We start from the raw sequence: 23,112 nt of genomic DNA, 5'->3' as shown, positions 1-23,112 counted from the left end.
GAAGACAAGAGGCTTCAGAGGCTGGGCATAGTAAGTTGATTGCAAAATGCTCCCAAAACCTCCCCTACTTATATCTGTGCTCTTTTGCAATGTGACATTGCAGCTTCTCCTAACAAATAGTCTATTTCACCTCATGTTGAGCCTGGACTGCCTTGTGACTTGCTTTGACAGTATAATGCAACTAAAGTGAGAGCATACTAGTTCCAAGGCTAGGACTCCAGAAACCTGTGACCTCCCCTGCTCTCTTAGAATTCTGTTGGCAACACGTGAGCCAGCCCGAAGAGCCTGATAAAGTATGGGAGACATGTCAAGAGCCCAGCTGTCCCAGCTGAGGTCTCCCCAAACCTGCCTGTGGCTAGGTACCCTCAAACATGAGAACTCATCATAGATCAATAGAGGCGCTTCTTCAACCAACAACCAACAAGTACCTGAGTGATCCAGCTGAGACCAAAAGAACTACCAAGATAATACATAAACTCACACGAAAACATAAATCTAAGTGTTTTAACTCATTGAGTTTTATGGTGGTTTCTTACAAAGCACTAGCTAACAGATACATTGGGCCTTAAGGAAAAATCGCATGTCATAGCCATGGAGAAGTGGAGGTCTGTGCTCCTACAGGGAATTAAAAGGGTAGGGCCCTTTTCTGCAGAGAACCTAATTGAGCTTCCATGTACTCTGTCCAGCAACTAGGCCCTGGCCCAGTCCAGTACCAGGAAGGTCAGTTCTAGCTTCAACCCTAACCCTTCCCACTCACCTTACCACCTGAAATACCCACTTATATCAGTATCCAGGAGAAATAAAGTCCCCAGTGCTCTGTAAAAGAAGGGCTGCCATGAGAGGTGAGGCCATCCACAGCCCAGGAAGAGCTCACCTCAGAGACAGAGCCCTGATCTGGCCAAGATGGAGGTGTAAGTAGATACACTTCACTTCCTTGCACAACCAAAAGAAGGATAACAACCAATTTAAAAACAGAAAACAACCAGAACTACCATAAAATCAAACTGTACATAATTTCAACAACCAAGAAGTAAAAGAAGAAACATTCATTCAGACTGGTAGGAGGGGCAGAGATGGGCAGCTGGTGTGGAGAGGATGTGTGCAAGGCAGTAGCTTGTGGACCGGGTGGTCTCACATTTGTGTGCAGATAAACAAGGAGGAACAATTGGGGTGTGAGACTGGTAGCATAACCCAGGGCTCTAACACTGGGAAAGAAAGATTCAAAACCTCCTATTGTAAAAAACAGTGGGGGTTGTGGCAGCTGGAAAAACTGCCAGTCTCACAGGAGCCTGTTGGGGAGTCCACAGGGTCCTAGAATGTACACAAGCCCATCTACCTGGGAATCAGCACCGGAAAGGTGCGACTCACTTGTGGGTAGCAGGGGAAGTGACTGAAAGTGGGGTGAAAGCTGAGCAAGCAGCATTGTTCCCTTTCTGACTCCTCCTCCCCACATATAGTGCCACAAGGTAGTGAAGTGGGTTGCCCCTCCCTGGCAAATACCTAAGGCTCCACCCCCTACAATATAACAGGTGTACCAAGAAGAAGAAATATGGCCCAAATGAAAGAACAGATCTAAACTCCAGAAAAAAACTAAGCAACAAGGACATAGCCAACCTACCAGATGCAGAGTTCAAAACACTGGTAATCAGGATACTCACAGAAATAATTGAGTACAGCCACAAAATAAAGGAAGTGAAGGCTATACAAAGTAAAATAAAGAAAGATATACAGGGAACCAACAGTGAAAGGAAGGAAACCGGGACTCAGATCAATGATTTGGAGCAGATGGAAGAAATAAACATTCAACCAGAACAGAATGAAGAAACAAGGATTCAAGAAAATGAGGAGAGGCTTAAGAAACTCTGGGACAACTTTAAATGATCCAACATCTGGATCATCAGGCTGCCAGAAGGAAAAGAGGAAGAACAAGAAATTGAATATTTATTTGAAAAAATAATGAAGGAAAACATCCCAATCTGGCAAAGGAACTAAACATGCAAGTCCAGGAAGCTCAGAGAGTCCCAAAGAAGCTGAATACAAGGACATGCCAAAATATACCATAATTAAATTACCCAAGATTAAAGACTGGGAATCTTAAAAACAGCAAGAGAAAAGGAGAGAGTTACCTACAAAGGAGTTCCCATAAGGCTATCAGCTGATTACTCAAAAGAAATCTTGCAGGCAAGAAGGGGCTGGAAAGAAGTATTTGAAGTCATGAAAAGCAAGGACCTACCTCCAACATTATTACACCCAGTAAAGCTTTCATTTAGAATGGAAGGGCAGGTAAAGTGCTCCCCAGATAAGTTTGAGTTAAAGGAGTTCATCATTACCAAGCCCTTATTATATGAAATGTTAAAGGGACTTATCTGAGAAAAAGAAGAAGATCAGAACTATGAACAGTAAAATGACAACAAACACAACTATCAACAACTGACCATTTAAAAAAGATAAAAACAAACTAAGCAAACAACTAGAACAGGCACAGAATCACAGAAATGGAGATCGCATGGAGAGTTATCAGTGGGGAGGAGGTGAGGGGAGAATAATGTAAAAGGTACAGGGAATAAGAAGCATAACTGATAGGTACAAAATAGTCAGGGGGAGGTTAAGAGTAGTAAATGGAGAAGCCAAAGAATGTATATGTACAACCCACGGACATGAACTAATGCGTGGGGGGATGCTGCAGGGAAGGGAATAAATGGTGGAGGGAGATAAAGGGGAGAAAAAAATAGGACAACTGTAATAGCATGACCAATAAAATAGACTTCAATAAATTTTAAAAAAGAAAAAATTGAATTAAGAAAAAAAGAGCGACAAAGCTCTGACAACATCCTGGGGTGGGGACATTCATGGTGGAGAAGCATTCAGGGTCAGACTTCCCTGCCTCACTCTCAGAAATATCCATCAGCCCTGGAGCATGCAAGGTCACCTGACATTTGATGAGAGTCATTATCAGACATTTAATTCACAATCAGGGCTCAAGTATGGGAAGAGGGGAGGTGCCAAACCCACCCAGGTCTGGGCAAAGACCTTTGTGAACCACCCCTCTTCCTTTCTTCTTGAATCCCCCAGGTGCAAACTACCACAAGTCAGAGTGTGGAGAGTGGGGTACTCCAGAGCAAGAAGCTTGACTCCTGAGTCCTCAGAAAGGCCAAAGCACCAGGGGACTGAAAGTAATACCTACAGAAATGCTGGGTCAGAGCTGGGCCCAAGAAGGGCTTTATTTCCAAGAATCATGGCTCTGGGAATGCTGAGTTTCTGCCCTGGGCAGCCATCTCCTCCCTCAGGCAGTCCCCAAGGACCAAGACCAAGCTTCTCCCCAGGCATGCCTACCACAAATCCCCCTTTGCAGCCAGACAGCCCCACTGCTCTCTTGGAGACAGCCATAGCTCAGGAGTATGGAGGCATGAGTTTTCCCCACTCCACAGAGGGATCTTGGGCAAACCACCTAACCTCTTCTGTTTTGAAAAGAGGGCAGTGATCCCTCCCCTGTATCTCTCTGCATGGAGCTATTGTGAGAATCTTATTCTTTAACATATGGAAAAGCACTTGATAAACTATAAAATAAGAGCTGGGAATAACTGTCCCCAACTAGGTCATCATCACAATATAGGCAAGCTCATATGAGCCAGATGCAAACAAGATGATAAGAGTGTGTCTGTGCGCATGTGTGTGTGATTATGTGCTTCAGCACTCCAATACTAGCATGTCATGGTTAGTGATTATCTGTGTGTTTTCACCATCTATGTCTCTATTCAGCAGTGAAAACCAAATTGATATGTTGCAGCCCGAATACAGAGGCAGAGTTTTGAGGTTACATAAAAAGCTTGTAGTAGGGTTTGACAGTCTAGAGAACACACACACACACACACACACACACACACACCTGTGTTCTCAAGTAATTTAAGTACCCAAATAAAAGAATGCAAAAAAAAAAAAAAAGCAGAGACAGAGAGGATGGAGAGTCATATAATAATGGGACCTGAGAGTAGTCAATCTGTAAAGCATCTTGGAGGAGGAGGTAAATTCTGAGCTGGGTTTTGATAGAAAGGCTAGGCATGCAGGCAGCAGGAAAAGAACTTTGGAAAGACAGAAATTGATAGGTTTTAAGTATTTTACTATCAAATCATGATAATTATACATTACCCTTGTAGAGGAAATGAAGATTTACAAAGCTTTTGCACACGTATTATCTCATTACAGATCCCTGAACTAGACAATTCAGTTTTTATTATCCCCATTTTATAGATGAGAAGATAAGAGGTTTTTCTAGTGTCTCCACAAGTATAGACAGTAGAGCTGGTAGCAGTACACAGGGCTCCTGACTCCTACCTAGCTAGTGCCCTTTCCACAGGTCTCTCTACAGTCTCACACCATCACCACATCTGGTTAAGTCTGTGAACTCCTTGGGGGCAGGTGCCATGTCTGGGTAATGGACTCTGGGCAGAGCTTGGAAAATTAGTCAATACAGGGATGTGGTGGCTTTAGAATCAGGCAGAATTGAAGTCAAACCAAAATTCTGCCATTTGCCATGACCTTGGTTGTTAGTGCCTCTCTAAGTCTCATTTTATGTAGAATAGATTATTATGAAGATTAGAAGAGAGAATGTGTGTGAGGCACTTAGCATCATGTCTAACATATAGTATTTGTTCAATTAATGGTAGCTACTACTATTAACCTCTTGGTTATTTGTTTATTGTTGCGAATCAAGAAGACTTTTTTGGCCACATCATTTACTTTTTAAAATATCTTTTTTCATAATACCTGTTTTTTATTGAGGTAACATTGGTTTATAACATTAAATAAATTTCTACAATAAGATTCAACATCTAAAAGTATAGTTTCCATCCATCATCATAATATTGACCCTCTTCATCCATTTTACCCTCCCTCCACCCTACTTACCTTCTGGGAACCCCCAATCTGTTCTCTGTATCTATGAGTTTGCTTTTATATTTGTTTTTACATTGCACATATGAGTAAAATTGCACAGTATTTTTTCCATCTGACTTATTTCACTGACTATAACTCTTTCAAGATCCATCCACGTTGTTCAAGTAGCAAGATCTCACCTTTTTTATGACTGAGTGGTAATCCATTATATATCTATACCACATCTGGGTTTTTTAAATTAATTAATTTTTTTTTTCAAATACATTTGCCTCTGCCTTTCCCCCACCACTTTCCCCTGCCCCCCTTGCCCCTCTCCCTCCCTCAATCCTTCCCCACTTTGGTTATGTCCATGAGTCCTTGCTATGTGTTCCTTGACTTGACCCTTCTCTTCCTTTTCCCCCACCCATCCCTCCCTCCTTCCTTCTTGTCTATGTTGGTTTCTTTTTTCTTTCAGTGTTGCTGGTCTTATTTTCCTTGCATCTTTGTATTGTTGGTTAGGTTCCACTTATAGGTGAGATCATATGGCATTTATCTTTTGCCCCCTGGCTTATTTCACTTAGCATAATGCTCTCCAGTTCCATCCATGCTATCGCAAAGTTTAGAAGTTCTTTTTTTCTTTCTGCTGTGTGGTATTCCATTGTGTAAATGTACCATAATTTTTTGATCCAATCATCTGCTGATGGGCATTTAGGTTGCTTCCAACACTTGGCTACTGTAAATTGTGCTGCGATCATCCACCAGTGGACACTTTGGTTATTCCCATACCATCACTATTGTAAATAATGCTGCAATGAACATTGGTGTGCATATATCTTTTCGAATTGGTGTTTTCATATTCTTCAGACAAACACCCAGAAATGGAATTGCTGGGTCATATGTTGGTTCTATCCTTAACTTTTCCATACTGACTTCCATTGTATTTGTACTAATTTACACTCTCACCAACAGTGAGTACATGAGGTTCCCTTTTCTCCTGGAATTACTTGTCATTTCTCATCTTATTAATAGTATCCATTCTAACAGGTGTGAGGTGATATCTCATTGTGGTTTTGATTTGCATTTCCCTAACAAGCAGTGATGTTAAACACATTTTCATGTGCCTGTTGGCCATCTATATGTAAGAAGATTATCTTGGTGATTTTCACCAGTTTTTCTGTCCTAGGATAAACAAGTCACTCAAAACCTGCACTGTGACAATTCATTACTGTTATGAGAGGTGGTTCCCAGGAGCACAAGCAATATGTGTCTCTTTCCATCCACTTGGGCCATTCATATGTCCAGTCCAGACCTCACACCCCTGGGGGATTCTAGGAACACTTCTATAGCAATCAGTGTCAGGTCTGACCCCTCAGCCACCTGTTGAAATCCATTTCAGTCACCAGAGCTCTCATTTCTATTAAAATTCCATTTGCCAAGAAAGTGGAAAGGTAATCATGAATCCTAGTCTTAAGTCACTCTGCAACTGAATTATTAAAGGGGAGAATTAAAAATAATCAGACATTTTCATTACACTTAACAGCAAGGAAATTAAAGGTGTAAGAATGTATTTTTTTCTCAAATTTAAGTATTCATTTTTGAGATTTATAAGGGAGTTATGATTCCGTGCATGCCCGGCTTCCCCTTTTATGATAGGGAAAGAGAGAAAACCTTGTAAAGTTCAAAGGGAGGTAGAATGAAGAGGGGATTTGACATAAAGAAGTACAAATGAGTGTTTTGCATTTTAATACTTTTTTCTGCAAAATTACACCATTGAGTGATATGGCAAAGAGAGATTAGGCTGCTACTAATTTAAGATACTAGGTAGTGAAATAGCAAGGGGTCTCACCAGCTGTAAAGTCAGAAAATGCAGATGATGAGCTGGCTTCTCAAATCTCCAAGCTCTGTGAAGGTCCCTGCACCATCTTTTCTTCAGAGGAGACAGGATGAGGGACCTGGTTCATTTCACAGAGTAGGAAATTCAAGTCACCGAGAGGGATAAAAACAGCACCCTGGGTCCTGTAACCAAATCGGAATGACACAGGGAGGAACTTCCCAGGTAGTTGTCAGATGTGGAAGAAGGGGGAAGAGAGAGATGTGGGGCGACCTTCCCTGCCTTAGCACTCCCAGTTGCTCAAACACCCACACTCCCAAGGATGATTGTGAAAAACAGACCATCTAGAGTTAGGAAAGATGCAGGAGGATTCACGAAGGTCTTGGTCCTCAGAAACAAATCCTGAGAGCCCCTGATGGATGGGGCCAAGGGTTGACCCAGCCTTTGCTTTCTTCCATCCCAGCCAGCTGGGGATGGAGGATACAGATCAGACTTCCCTGAGGTAAGTCAGGTAAGAAATGGTTTGAATTCCTCTTCTCCAGGGACCAGGGGCAGAAGGAAAATGAAATGACAGGAGCGCAGACTGGGAAAGGAAGCATCCAGGGGGACATCCTGGAGGAAAGGAGCATGAAAAAGGAGCTAGAGTTTGCAAGCCAACAGAGATGTGGCAGAGCAGGAACACTCAGTTCTTCCCACTCTGTGGCAGCTGCAGACCACGGTTCTTTCTACCTGCTGGGGGTCATAGAAGGGCAGACCAAGAATCAGGAAGCCATCAACACAGAAGGATTGTTGGCAGCAGTGCAGTCCCAAATCAAACCCAAGGAAGGGTGCTGAGAGCAGACTTGTCCCATCCAGATGTGTTCCAATTGATGACCTGTCTCTCCTTGAGGACTCCAAGCTGGAATGAGTCTGTCATGTGCCCCTTTCACACACAGAAACAACAGATAGAACAGGGGAGAGGGTTCCCCTGATAGAACCAAGCCCTAGAGCTACTCATCTGCCTGCTCCTTTGCCCAGGTGGTAATGATTTGCAGGGAAATGCCACTGAGGGGTATCAGAACAATTTCTATTAAACATGACTTCCTAATTAAAAGGTTATGAGGGAGAGCGGAAAAAGATGGCGGAGGAGTGAAAGGGAGTCATGCTGACCTCCTCCCAAAACCAAACTGGAATTGCAACCAAATAAGGGAGTAATCACCTGGAAAGCAGTGGAGCGATAGTGGGAGAGGAGCCTTGGTGCCGCGGACAGCGGATTCGACTCTCACACATCCCAACCGGTGAGAATTGCGGTGGAGGCTCGAGAGGGTGGGCTGGGTGCGCACGGGCACTGGCACCAGAGGGACATTGAAACGGCCAGTTAGCGTCCCCCGAGAAGAACGGGGTCTGAATCATAAACAGGAACCCCTAAACTACAGAAGCTAAAGCCGAGAAAATACAGACAAAACGCAACCCCAAAAAGCTTAGGGGCGCTCTCTGCCAGAGACAGGTGGCTGGGGATGCAAAAAGACATTTAAAGGGCAAACGCAAAAGTAGCAGCGGCAGCCACCCTCCTTGATCACTGGGTACAGGCGGCAGCAGGGTGGGCTGGTGCCTGGGAAAAGACTGGTGAGGAAAACTTTGTGAAGAGAACTGACCCGGCGGCCAGTGGAGCCCGGGTGATAACGCACTTCCCACTCTGCAGCTACCATCTCGCTCAGGCATAAGGGAATCAATTAACCTGCCTTTTGTGCGCTCCGCACACAGCTTGTGCGTGTGTGAGCTGCAGGGCTGAGTGCAGACTGGCTGGGAGAGCCTTGAGGAGACACTGGAGACAGTGGCATTGGGGAAAGAACGGGAGGAGGAACCGGGGAGTCCCGACTCCCTCCCCGTTCGGTAGTCTCCATTGTGGGCTGGAAAGGCGCGACCTCAAAGAGGCAGAAGCGGGGCGCGCATGAACCAGACTGCCTGCGATTGAAACGCAGTCCGCGCAGGGATTGGATCCTCGGCCGAAGGGGTCACAGAACTGCCCAGAGGCCCCTGAGGGGAGACTAGAAACGGAGGCATTGGGGAAAGAACGGGAGGAGGAACCGGGGAGTCCTGACTCCTTCTCCTTGCCGTAGTCTCCATTGCGCTGGAAAAGGCCACACCCCCAAAGAGCCAAAAGCTGAAAAGCAAACATAGACACCCCCAAAACACCCAGAGCAGGCGCGCACACTTGCGCCGAGTGACTGGCGAGGGTTGGCGAGCGTGTGTGTGACCCACGCGGGCTGGCGAACGCTTGCACCTGCCGGCAAGGCCTCACACAGACTGGCACCCATACGGCCTGCGAGGGATTGCACAGAGGGGCAAGGGCAGGCGTAAATTGACCTACCCACCACGATTGCGGAGCAGCCCACAAAATAAGTAGAGCTGCCCAGAGTCCCTGGAGGAGAGACCAGAAACAGGATTAACCGGAGAGTCCTAGAGCTGATTTCCTCCCATTTCCGTAGTCCCCATTTGGCGAGGGCAAGCAACGCACCCAAAGAGCCAAAAGCGGGGAAAACACACAATAGAAGACCCTAAACTCACCAGTGCCGCGAAGCTCGCATGCCAGGGAGGCCAGATGAGCACGGGAGGTCGCGAATAAGCCCCCTGGTCTGGGGCAAACACATGCGAGCCCAGGCAGGTGGGGGACCCTGCTGTGCTGGGAACGCGCTCAAGGAGCTCTCCTGAGAGCGCAGAGAGATCCCAAAGAATAGCCCAGCCCTGACCGAAGGGGTCACAGAGCTGCTCCAAGCAGGAGTCAGACACAGGCATTAGACTCCTGAAAGGCTCAAACAAACAACCCAAGGCCCTATAGGGTCAACAACTGACATCATCAGAGGCAAGCCCAGAAAGAAAAGTAAAGGACAAAAATACTTAACAGACTCTCACAAAAATGGGAAGAAAAAGAAGTTCTCCCCAAATGAGTGGAAAAGAGGACTCCCCACAGAGAGAGCTCAATGAAATAGAGGCAAGGGAACTATCAGATACTGAATTCAAAACAATGGTTCTAAGGAAGCTCAATGAGCTCAGCCAGCTCAAAGATAACTATGAGAAACTGCAGAGAAACTATCAGGATCTTACAGCAAACTATATCAGCCTGGAAAAGGACATAGAAACTATCAAGAAGACACACGAGGAAATCAAGAATACCATTTCTGAATTGAAGAACACAGTAGAAGGAATCCAAAGCAGGCTGGATGAAGCTGAGGATCGAATCAGTGAGATGGAGGACAAGGTAGAAAAAAGCTCCCAGAAAGAGCAAGAAATGGAAAAACGGCTCAAAAAGAATGAAGAAGCATTTAGGGAAATGCAGGACAACCTGAAACGCAATAATATCCGTATAATAGGGATACCAGAAGGAGAAGAAGAGGAGCAAGGAATAGAGAACCTCCTCGAAAAAGTAATGATGGAAAATTTCCCTAATTTGAGGAGAGAAAGGCTCTCATGGATCCAGGAGGCACAGAGGACCCCACTCAAGAAGGACCCAAGGAGGTCCACTCCAAGACACATCATCATTAAAATGGCAAATGTCAAAGACAAAGAGAGAATCCTCAAGGCAGCAAGGGAGAAGGAGAAAGTAACATACAAGGGGGCCCCGATACGCCTAGGAGCTGACTTCTCAACAGAAACACTACAAGCCAGAAGGGAATGGCACCAAATATTCCAAGCCATGAAAAGCAAGGGCCTACAGCCAAGGCTGCTCTACCCAGCTAGGCTCTCCATTAAAATAGAATGAGAAATACGGAGTTTCCCAGACAAAAGAAAGCTAAAAGAATACATCTCTACCAAACCAGCACTCCAAGATATGCTAAGGGGACTGGTTTAAGCAGATGAAGGAAAAGAATGAGACAGACAGGAACACAAGCACAAAGAGAAAAGATGAGTAAGTTTCTATCAGTAATATCTCTCAATGTGAATGGACTAAATGCCCCAATCAAAAGACACAGGGTAGCTGAATGGATAAGAAAACATGACCCACACATATGCTGCCTACAAGAAACCCACCTCAGAGCCAAAGACCTACACAGATTGAAAGTAAAGGGATGGAAAATAATATTCCAAGCAAATGGACATGAGAAAAAGGCTGGCGTTGCCATACTTGTATCAGACAAAGTCGATTTCAAAGCAAAGGCCATAAAGAGAGACCCAGAGGGGCACTTTATCATACTTAAAGGAAGAATCTATCAAGAAGACATCAACATTGTAAACTTATATGCTCCCAATAGAGGAGCCCCCAAGTTTATAAGGAAATTGTTGGATGACTTCAAAAAAGATATAGACAGCAACACACTGATAGTAGGGGATTTCAACACCCCACTGTCCAAAATGGACAGATCTTCCAAGCAAAACATTAATAAACATATCGTGGCACTGAATGAAACACTGAATCAAAGAGACTTAACTGACATATATAGAACCTTACATCCCAAAGAAGAAAAATACACATTCTTTTCAAATGCTCATGGCAGTTTTTCAAAGATAGACCACATGATAGGACACAAAGCAAGCCTCAGTAAATTCAGGAAAATTGAAATAATACCAAACTTTTTCTCAGACCACAAGGCCTTGAAACTCGAAATCAAACTCAAAGAGAAACTTCACAAACTTGGAAACTCATGGAGACTGAACAGTACACTATTAAACAATGAATGGGTCAATAATGAGATAAGAGAAGAAATCAAAAAATTTCTGGAAACAAATGAAAATGAACAGACAACTGTCCAAAACCTATGGGACACAGCAAAGGCGGTCCTGAGAGGGAAGTTCATAGCAATACAGGCTTACCTTAAAAAGATAGAAACATTTCAAATAAAAGATCTAACACTACAACTTGAAGAACTGGAGAAACAACAACAAATAAATCCCAGAGCAAGTAGAAGGAAGGAAATAGTCAAGATAAGAGCAGAACTGAATGACATAGAGACAAAAAGAACAATTCAGAGGATCAACCAATCCAGAAGCTGGTTCTTTGAAAAGATTCATAAAGTGGACAAACCTTTAAGCAGACTCATCAAGAAAAAAAGGGAGAGGACCCAAATTAATAATATCAGAAATGAAAGAGGAGAAATAACAACTGATACCACAGAAATACAAAGGATCATCAGAAACTACTATCAACAATTATATGCCAAGAAACTTGAAAATCTTGATGAAATGGACAAATTTTTAGAAAAGTATAATCTTCCAACACTGAAGGAGGAAGAAACAGAAAGCTTCAACAGACCCATAACAGCTGGGGAAATGGAAGCAGTCATCAAGAAACTCCCAGCACACAAAAGCCCAGGTCCGGACAGTTTCATAGGGAGAATTTTACGAAACATTTAAGGAAGAGCTAACCCCTGTCCTCAGGCTATTCCAAAAAATCCAAGAGGAGGGAAGACTCCCAGACTCTTTCTATGAGGCCAGCATCACCCCGATCCCAAAACCAGATAAAGACCCTACAAAGAAAGAAAACTACAGGCCAATTTTGCTGATGAACATAGATGCTAAAATCCTCAACAAAATATTGGCAAACCACATCCAGCAATACATTAAAAAGATTATCCACCACGATCAAGTGGGATTCATCCCAGGGATGCAGGGATGGTTCAATATACGCAAATCAGTAAACGTGATACACCACATAAATCAAAGAAAAGACAAAAACCACATGATCATCTCGATAGATGCAGAAAAAGCATTTGACAAGGTACAGCACCCATTTATGATCAAAACACTCAGCAAAATGGGAATCAATGGGGCATTCCTCAACGTAATAAAGGCCATATATGAAAAACCTACAGCCAATATCATACTCAACGGGCAAAAACTGAAAGCTTTCCCACTAAGATCGGGAACACGACAAGGATGTCCGCTCTCACCGCTTCTTTTCAACATCGTATTGGAAGTCCTAGCCACAGCGGTCAGACAAGAGAAAGAGATAAAAGGCATCCAAATAGGAAAGGAGGAAGTCAAACTATCATTGTTTGCAGATGACATGATAGTGTACATAGAGAACCCTGTAGACTCTACCAAAAAACTCCTCAACCTAATAAGTGAATTTGGCAAAACAGCAGGATACAAAGTCAACATTCAGAAATCAAAGGCGTTTTTGTACACCAGCAATGCAATAGAAGAAGAAGAAATCAGGAAAAATATACCATTCGATATAGCACGAAAAAAGATAAAGTACCTAGGGATAAATTTAACCAAAGACACAAAAGACCTGTATGCAGAAAACTATGCAACATTGAAAAAAGAAATTAAGGAAGACACAAATAAATGGAAGCATATACCGTGCACATGGATTGGAAGAATTAATATCCTTAAAATGTCCATACTACCAAAAGCAATTTATAGATTCAACGCAATCCCTATTAAGATACCAATGACGTATTTCACAGAAATAGAACAGACATTTCAAAAATTTATATGGAACCATAAACGACCTCGAATAGCCACAGCAATTTTGAGAAAGAAACACAAAGTAGGAGGGATCACAATACCGGACATCAAACTCTACTACAAAGCCACTATACTCAAAACAATCTGGTATTGGCACAAGAACAGACCCATTGACCAGTGGAACAGAATAGAAAGCCCAGAAATAAGCCCAGGTCTCTATGGACATCTAATATTCGACAAAGGGGGCAGAAGCATAAAATGGGGCAATAACAGCCTCTTCAACAAATGGTGTTGGGAGAGCTGGATGGCTACATGCAAAAAATTGAAATTGGATCATCAGCTGACACCATACACAAAAATAAACTCAAGATGGATAAAAGACTTAAATATAAGTCGCAACACCATCAAAGTCCTAGAGAGAACATTGGCAGGAAACTCTCAGATATCCCACGCAGCCATTTTTTCACTGATATGTCTCCTAAAGCAAGGGACATAAAGGAAAGAATAAACAAGTGGGACCTCATCAAAATAAGAAGCTTCTGCACGGCGAAAGAAAACATCAGCAAAATGAAAAGGGAGCCAACCATTTGGGAAAATATATTTGCTAATGATACATCAGATAGAGGTTTGATCTCCAAGATATACAAAGAACTCACTCGACTTTACTCCAAGAAGACAAACGATCCAATCAAAAAATGGGCAAAGGACCTGGGCAGAGGCTTTTCTAAGGAGGAGATACAGAGGGCCCAGAGGCATTTGAAAGGATGCTCTGCATCACTAGCCATCAGAGAAATGCAGATCAAAACCACCATGAGGTACCACCTCACACCGGTCAGAATGGCCATCATAAACAGATCCACAAACAACAGGTGCTGGCGAGGCTGTGGAGAAAAGGGAACTCTAGTCCACTGTTGGTGGGAATGCAGACTGGTGCAGCCACTATGGAAAGCAGTGTGGAATTTCCTCAGAAAGCTGAAAATGGAACTGCCTTTTGATCCAGCGATGCCCCTGCTGGGACTATACCCTGAGAACACCAAAACGCCAATACAAAAGAACCTATGCACCCCAATGTTCATAGCAGCACAATTTACAATAGCCAAGTGTTGGAAGCAACCTAAATGCCCATCAGCAGATGACTGGATCAAAAAATCATGGTACATATACACAATGGAATACTACGCAGCAGAAAGAAAAAAGAAGTACTAAACTTTGCGACAGCATGGATGGAACTGGAGAGCATCATGCTAAGCGAAATAAGCCAGGGGGCGAAAGACAAATACCATATGATCTCACCTATAAGCGGAACCTAACCAACAATGCAAAGAAGCAAGGAAAATATGACCAGCAACACTGAAAGGAAAAGAAATCAACAGAGACAAGAGGGAAGGGGGTGGGGCAGGGAAAGGGAAGGGAAGGGGAAAGTCAAGGAACATATAGCAAGGACTCATGGACCAAACCAAAGGGGAAGAGCTGAGGGAGGGAAGGTGGGAGGGGGCAAGGGAAAGAGGTGGGGGGAAGGCAGAGACAAATGTATTTAAAAAGTAAATAAATTAATTTAAAAAAAAAAGGTTATGAGGGAACTCAGTGGAGATAACAAGGATTGAGTGGTTACTTCAACCTGCTCTGAGGGAAGGGGTTTTGGGGCCTGATCCTTGGTTCCACCAGCTCCAGGCTGAAGGGAAAGTCCCTGGGCTTAGATAAGGCCCTAAACAGATTTTGATGCACCTTTCTCAAGGTCTTGCATGTGCCATATTGAGGGTTTGCAGGATGCCAGGCACTGCACTGAGTGTGAGAGTTTCCATACTCTAACAACATCCCTGAAAAATTGAAATTATGTCCCCATTTTCAAGATGACCTAATTGAGACTCTGAAAGTTCCTGTGACTTGCCCAAAGTCACACATTTAGAAATTAGTAAACAAAGGCAGGATTCAAACCCATCTCTCTGAAAGCTGTATTGCTTTGCCATTACCCCTTCCCACCTCCCAGAGCCCTGTCCTAACCCATGACTGCAAAGTTCTTTGGAAGGACAAATAGGGCCCTAGAAATGGGGAAAGACATGGCAGAGGGGCAGGGGCAAGCCAGAAGTGCAGCAGAGTTTCTTGATTCGTGTTATGGGATCCACCCTCCACCTGATCTTTGACTTATGATCTGGGTATCTGTGAGTGAGGAAACCATGCTCACCAATTCCAAGTGGTTCTGTTGTCTCCTCAGAGGCTGGCATGATTCCCTGCTGAGCCAGAAGGGGCATGGGTCAATGTAGCCAACTTGGGTGCTAAGAGCCCGTGGAGTGTGAATCTTGAGAACAGGTGTCATTGGCCCCATTCAGACCACGCGCGTGTGTGCGCGTGCGTGCGCGCGCACACACACACTTGTGGTCTCAGAAATTGTCCTCAAGCTAACCTTGTCTCTGAGCAGGGGCCCTGCCCCCTTTACTCTCCCATCATCATGGATTTTAGGTGGTGGAACCTGTGTAGCCAAAACTAAGAGACAGAAGGGGCCTTCTTAAAAGATTTGGAGATTCCTCCTAACCACTCAGTTGTAAGCTCTGGAGAAATGGCCTTTGCCCTGCTGGTGGAAGGTTGCAGATGGGGATGGGAATGGAGCAGGAAGAAGCAAACGGGGCACAGATCTGAGACCAAATAGTAATGAACCCTATTCTCCTGCAACTCAGAGGCTCCTGATTCCACCAGAGCATATGTGGGGAAAGTATCAGGAACACTGGGGCTTTGCTTTGCCAGAAGCTTCTGCAGTTTTGGAAACAGCTCCTTGGAGGAGGCTGCAGCTGAAAATCCTCGAGGAATCTCACCACTCCCACCCACAATGAGCTACAGGAGGGGCCCAGGTAACACATTTGCCTGCCATCCTCATCTCCATACCCACCCCTCACTTGTAATGGTCCCTCCACCTCACCTATGAACCTCAGATTCGCACCCCACACCCATGAGGGTGCATTTCCTCATCCTACATTAGTAGGTGAAACTGTCAGACCATCATGGGCCTTCCTGCCTGAGACCATCAAAGCAGTGAAACAGCATGAAATATGCAGCTGCCTTCCCCAACTCCCACTCCCCACGCAGCATCTTCCCTCTAATTGGACCACACAAATTAAACTTGGATGTGGAAGCTCTGGCTGAAAACATCTAACACTTATTTCCCCCTCCAAAAAAAGGTTGGGCTACTTCTGCCTCTAAGCAAGAGGAACCCATTTCCTGGGTATCTGAGTCACCGCCCTTCCAAACTTCCCCCTCCCAGCACCCCCCACCACACCTTTGCTGAGAACAAAAGTGGTTCTCAAAGTGTGGTCCCTGGACCAGCAGCATCAGCATCACCTGAGAACTTATTAACAATGCAGATTCTCAGGCCCTACCTCAGATTTATTGAATCAGAAACTAGAAGTGGGGCCCGGCAATTTGGGATGTAGCAAGCCCACCAGGCAATATTGATTCATGGTCAAGTTTGAGAACTGTTGAACTGAAGACCCCAGTCAACTTGACAGAGCTCCCCTGGGTGTCCAGGTCTGCGCTAAGGCTGCCAGGGAAGGAAGATACCTTCTTCCCTACACAGGGAGACTGTAACTGACCTGAGCGGCCATAATCAAGCACCCTCTGCAAGACCAGCCTGAGAATCCTGGGAGGTGCAGAGGGGAAAGTTGGATGCTGCAGGGATTGAGGCTCTTTGTAGGAGAAGAATTGAACTAAATTGGGGTAAAAAATAAATAAATTGGGGCCCAATGTAGATCAAATTCACAATGAGATATCACTTCACATTCTATTAAATTTTTTTTAAAAGACAGAAAAGAACAAGTGTTGGGAAGGATGTGGAGAAATTAGAACTTTTGTGAAATGCTGGCAAAAATGTAAAGTGGTATAGCCACTAAAAACAAATGGTTATTTTAAAAATTAAAAATAGACTCATCATATGACCCAGCAATTCCACCTCTGGGTAAATACTCATATACAAAAGGGTTCAATGTAGGGTCTTCAGGTGATATTTGTACACCCAAGTTCATAGCAACATTATTGACAACAGCCAAAAGGAGAGAGTAATGACAGATGAATAGATAAACAAAATATGGTCCATTCATAAAATAAAATAATGTTCAGCCTTAAAAAGGAAGGAAATTCTGGCACATGCTACAATGCAGATGAGACTCGAGGACCTTATGCTAGTGAAATAGCCAGTTACAAAAAGGAAAAACATTATATGATTCCACTTATATGAGGTTCGTGAAATAGTGAAATTCATAGAAACAAAAAAGTAGAATGATTGCCAGAGACTGAAGGCAGTGAAAAATGGAGAGTTGTTTAATGGGTACAGAGTTTCAGGTTTTCAAGATGAAAAGTTCTAGACATTTGTTGCACAACAATGTGATTGTAATAATTAATACTGCTCAACTATACACATAAATAGTTAAGATGACAATTTTGCATTATGTGTGTTTTACCATAATTCAAATTTTTTTTAATAATTGGGGCAAAAATTTGGACAGGAGAGGGGATAATAACTCCAACAAGCTTCATTTATGGTGTGCTTCAGTTTGCAAAGCACTGTCTCACTCCCCATCTTGCTGGTAGAGGAGAAGAGCAGGAGTGAACATTCCATTTTACCAGGAAACAAGCCAGAAAGGTCTTCCCGCATAAAGTCCCAACACAATGGGGAGCTGGGTCTGGGGCTTACCTCCTAACCCCCATGCCAGACCCTTTTTTCTCACAGTGAAGAGATCTCCAGGCCCAGAAGCTATAGATGGGCCTGATCTCAAGGAGCTGAGGGTAGTGTTGGGGATCCCTGTGCTCAGACTGAAGAGGAAGGGTGAGGCCAGGGTATACCTACAGTGTCACGGCTACACCTTGCACAATCAATAATACTCCCTTTAATTTCAGGAGTGTCTAAGTTTGGAAGATACATTGTATATTCACCCCAACTGTAAGTGTTTGGAACCAAGGAGCAGAGTTAGGTGACATTTGGTAAAAATAAGGAAGCAGCCCAGCTTCTTAAGAAGTTCAGCTCTCACCAAGGATCTCAGAAGGTCCCTCTGACCATGAGCAGAAGACTCAAAGGATGGAAGAGTAAGGTGGTAGAGACTGTGGCTTGGGGCTCAGTGTGGCCTGGACCAAGGATGTAGCTATAGGGAGAAAAGAAGGAATGAGAGGAATGGAGGGTCAGTAGACTGAGACACATGGGCCTTTCATGGACCCCCAGGAATGTCATGTGCCTTTTCCTGGCCACCATTCTGTATCTCACCCCCTGTGCTCTCTATGTAGAATACAAAAGCAGACCCCTGAGGGGGCTCAGTCATGGAGTTCTCCTCTCCCTCTGACTTTTCCCCAGAGCCTGGTCTAGGACCAAGGCAAAACCTAGACCAGGCTACAGGGGCCATCCCAACCCATATGCCCTGCTTAGCCCTGGACAACCTATCTCCCTAAACTCTGGCCTCAATCACCAGCTCACTCTTCCTGATCCTGCACCCCTGCAGCTGGAAACCTCCTGTGCCTTCACCCCAGCAGTCCTCCCCAAACCCTCCTCCTCTAGGACCCTCTCCTCTCTAAACCTCCCCAGCTTTGAAGACTTGTGGCCAGAAGACTTACATTTGACTCCCAGCTCCTCCACCTAGCATATTTGCAATCTGAGACAAGCCATTTCACCTCTTTGAATCAACTTGTCAGCTTCAGAGTGGAACTATACCCTCTATTCAGAGAGCACTATGGGGCTTCAGGTTGAGGACATGAAGGGGCCTCTTGACAGTAGTATCTATTGTATCTGATACTTCCTGAATTGCTCAACACTCCAACAAATCATTTGCTTTGTTTCTATGAAAGTTTCCTTCATGGGGAATAATTATCTCTCCCTTCCCTCACCCACACTGCTTTGCACCATGGAACAAAGGATCAGGGAGATGGGAATCAGAGACCTTGGCAGATGGAGAACAGTAAGTGGAATCAAGCTTACTCCCTGGCCTTTCTATCCTTTGCCTTTGGAAAATGATATGACAGTGTCTTCTCCAAAGAAACTTTCCCTAATGGAATGTCAGTACTGACAGACATGAGCTTGTCAATCCCTAGGTTCCTCCATCTGACAGGGATAGTGGCATGGGCACATGGCCAAGTTCCTTGAGAACAGGAGCAGTAAGATGCATCTGTCTGTGCCCAAATCCTGACACAGATGCTTGACCCTGTTTATAAATAGGGAGAAAAGTAGAGAGAGGGACGAGCCAGTTTTTACCCAACCCCAAGTCTTTAGAGCCCAAGTTCCAAATGACATTAGGGTGAGAGGTGAAGTGCCAACAAATACTAGGGTTGAGGTTAGAAATGAGGGTAGTGTTAAATATTCATATTACGGAGAGGATGAGGGTTGGAACTGGACTTCACGTTTGTATTGTGTTCAAGTTCAGGTTCTGGTTAGAGTTCTAGTTAAGGATACAGGCTGTGATTAGGGCGTAGCTTATTCTTAGCACTAAGGCTTAAGCTAAAATTCTTCTTAGAGTTAGATATGCCTGAAAGTTCTGGGACTAGCAGCAGGGATTAGTACTGTGGGCTTGGGCAGGGACTCTGCAGGTGACAGTTCTGGGAGATAATCCCCTGGAGGGGAGCAGGTGTGGCCAGCCAGGCAGTGCCAGATGGGAACTGAGGCCAGCACCAGCGACAGCTCCAAGGAAAGCACCTTAATGAGCAATGAAGCCTGAGATGTTCCTAGCTGCCTCTCCCCTTCACCCTCTTCCAAGACATTACAGCCCTCAGCTATTCACCTAAGACTGACCCCTCATAAAACCAAGATAGCACCATGTCCTCACAGGAGTTTGGGAGGGTCGCTCATCTTAGGGTCTTTACTTTCCTTTAGAATCATTCTCAACTTCGATCCTACATCCCCTGGGCCTAAAAACAAGATTGTAATTGAGAAATTTCTGGTTTGGGCCTTTACTAGGTGATAGTTTTCCTAAGTATCAAAGCTTTTTAAATTCCATTCTTGAATGTCAGATTCACTCTACTTTGTATGACATACTCATTCTTCTGGTCCCTCTCCCCAATGAGGAAACCAGGAGATCCCCAGGCCTGTTTCTCTCATCTCTCTTCCTCATCTTCCCCACATCTTTTGAGTTCTGAAGGGTAGGATGGAACATAGGTGAAGGTCTCAGGTTGGAATACAGGTAAGAGCACACAACAGAGAGTCACAGAGAGGCAAGCAGTTCATGAGGGTCTGGATTTCCACCCACCTCTGGTTAGGCTGAGAACTCCTCTTCCTTTCTGTATCTCCAGATACGTCTACCACAAAAAAAGAGTGGATACAGAAGGACACTGGATACTGCATACACTCAGCTTCAGTCCCTGCATGTCAGAGAGATTGTTGAGGTCTTCACCTAAAATTACCAATCCAGCCCCACAAAGTAGGGGAGTAGGTCACCAACATGCATTGAGCACCTATTGCATACCAAACTTTGCCTACATTATCTCATCGCATCATCTAACCAACCCAATGTGGGTTAATGTGTGTGACCATCTCATTTCTACAAATGAAGAGACTGAAGCTCTCTAGCAAATAGCAAATCTGGATTTGAATCCAGGCCTTCATGATCCCAAATCTGTTGGGCCAAGCCCATACTTTTTCCACAAAAACATAAACTGTGATTGTTAAGAGGCCCTAAAATCAACTTAGTGGGGACTTTCTTCCATCATCAGGTCACTCAGTCTGGCCTTGGTCACAACAGGGATATCCCTTTGTATTAATTGTCCTGAAGGTTAGGAAGAGGGGCCTTAACCTCTGCCTGTAGTGATCTCTTTCTAGGGCTCAGAAGTTCCTGTGAACTGCCTCCTACTTAGCAGTGGGGTTCATGCAATGGCCAAGCACTTAAGCATGTGGCTTCATCTCTTTTTTGCTTTTTATCATTTTTTTATTTTTCAATTACAGATGACATACAATATTATATTAGTTTCAGGTGTACGCTCCTGGTTAGAATGATTAAACATTATATAACTTACTAAATGATTACCCCAATAAATCTCACACCCATCTGACACCATACATAGTTATTAGAATATTAATTTATTGACTACATTCATTATGCTGTGTTTTATATCCCCATGACTATTCTATAACTACCAGTTTGTTCTTCTTAATCCCTTCACCTTCTTTGCCCATTTCCCCAAACCCTTTCCCCTCTGGCAACCATCAAAATTCTCTGTATCTATGAGTCTGTTTCTGTTCTGTCTGTTAATTTTGTTTTTTAGATTTGCTAGACATATATTTATTGTCACTTTATTGTTCTTTTCTTTGAACTCTTCTTCTCCTTCTTCCTCTTTTCCTTTCCTTCTACTTTCCCTTGACTTTTTTTGTTGTTGTTCCTCCAGTTCTTGAAGATGTAGGGTTAGGTTGTTTATTTGAAATTTTTCTTACTTTCCTAAATAAGCCTGTATTGCTATGAACTTCCCTCTCAGGACTGCCTTCACTGTGTCCCATAGATTTTGGACTGTTGTGTGTCCATTTTCATTTGTTTCCAGAGATTTTTTGATTTATTCATTGATCTCATTGTTAACCCACTCATTGTCTAATAACGTTATTCAGTCTCTATTAATTTTATTGTTTTTGAGTTTTTTCCTTGAGGCTGGTTTTTAGTTTCAAGACCTTGTGGTCCAAGAAAATGCTTGATATGATTTCTTTTCTCTTGAATTTGTTAAGGCTTGTTTTGTGTCCAATCATGTGGTCTATCTTTGAAAATATTCCATGTGCATTTGAAAAGAATGCTTATGTTGCTTCATCCATATATACCAGTTAATTCCATTTGATCTAGTGTGCTGTTTAGTGTCATAATATCCTTGTTGATATTTGGTTTGGAAGATCTATCCATTGTTGACAGCGGGGTGTTAAAATCCCCTACAATAAATGTGTTTCTGTTTATTATTCTTGAAGTACTCGATGATTTTCCTTATATATTTGGGTGCTCCTCTGTTGGGTGCATATATGTTTACAATGTTTATGTCTTCTTCATGGATGTTTACTTTGAGTATTCTGAACTGTCCTTCTGGGTCTCTTTTTATGACCTTTGTATTTAAATCTATTTGTCTAAGTATTGCTACCCTGACTTTATTTTTCCCCTTGTCCTTTGCTTGGAATACTTTTTTCTGACCCTTCACTTTCGGTCTGCCTGGGTCTTTGATCCTAGATAAGTCTCTTGTAGACAGCATATGTGCAGGTAATGTTTTGTCCATTTAACTTCCCGATGTCTTTTGATTGGAGCATTTAATCCATTTATGTTTAATATTATTGCCATTATTCCACTTTGTACCTGTGTTCCCCTCTCTCTCACTTTTTTCCTTCTTTTTAAAGCAGTCCCTTTAGCAAGTCTTTATACTGCTAGTTTTGTGAAGATATATTCTTTTTGTTTGTTTTTAATTTTTAATTTTGAAATCATATTTATTCTATTACAGTTGTCTCCGTTTTTCCCCCATGCCCTCCTCCACCCATCCCACCCAGCCCCCCCCCATTTCCACAGTCAATTCCCACTCTGTTGTCCATGTCCATGGATCATTCATACATGAAGGGTCTCGTCCCTTCTCTTTCTTTCCACCATTGTCCTTTTTATGGCCCATCCCTTCTGGTCACTTTCAGTCTGCTCCATGATTTGATGTTTGTGGTTTATTTTGTTCATTACTATTTTGTCAAAGAGATTCCACTTATAGGTGAGATTATATATTATCTGTCCTTCACCAACTGGCTTATTTCATTTAGCATAATATTCTCCAGTTCCATCCATGTTGTTGCAAAAAGTAGTAGTTTCTTCTTTCTTTTTTTAAATGCAGGTTGATTTTATTTCTTTATTTTTAAAAGGTCAAAATCCATTATAAAATATTAAAAAATTTAAATCTATTGTAAAGTCTCATCAATTAAAACAACATGATACCAGCTCAGAAATAATCAAGTAGATCAATGAAATAAAATGAGCATTCTAGAAACAAACATATATATCTGGCTAACAATAATATATGATTAAGTTGATATTTCAAATCAATGGACAAAAGAAGACTTATTAAAC

Source organism: Pteronotus mesoamericanus, unplaced genomic scaffold (assembly GCF_021234165.1).
Source record: "Pteronotus mesoamericanus isolate MK-2021 breed Mesoamerican mustached bat unplaced genomic scaffold, CSHL_Meso_final scaffold_36, whole genome shotgun sequence".
In the NCBI taxonomy this organism is placed as follows: Eukaryota; Metazoa; Chordata; class Mammalia; order Chiroptera; family Mormoopidae; genus Pteronotus; species Pteronotus mesoamericanus.
The sequence above is the reverse complement of the archived record's forward strand: the minus strand, read 5'-3'. Positions refer to the sequence as shown.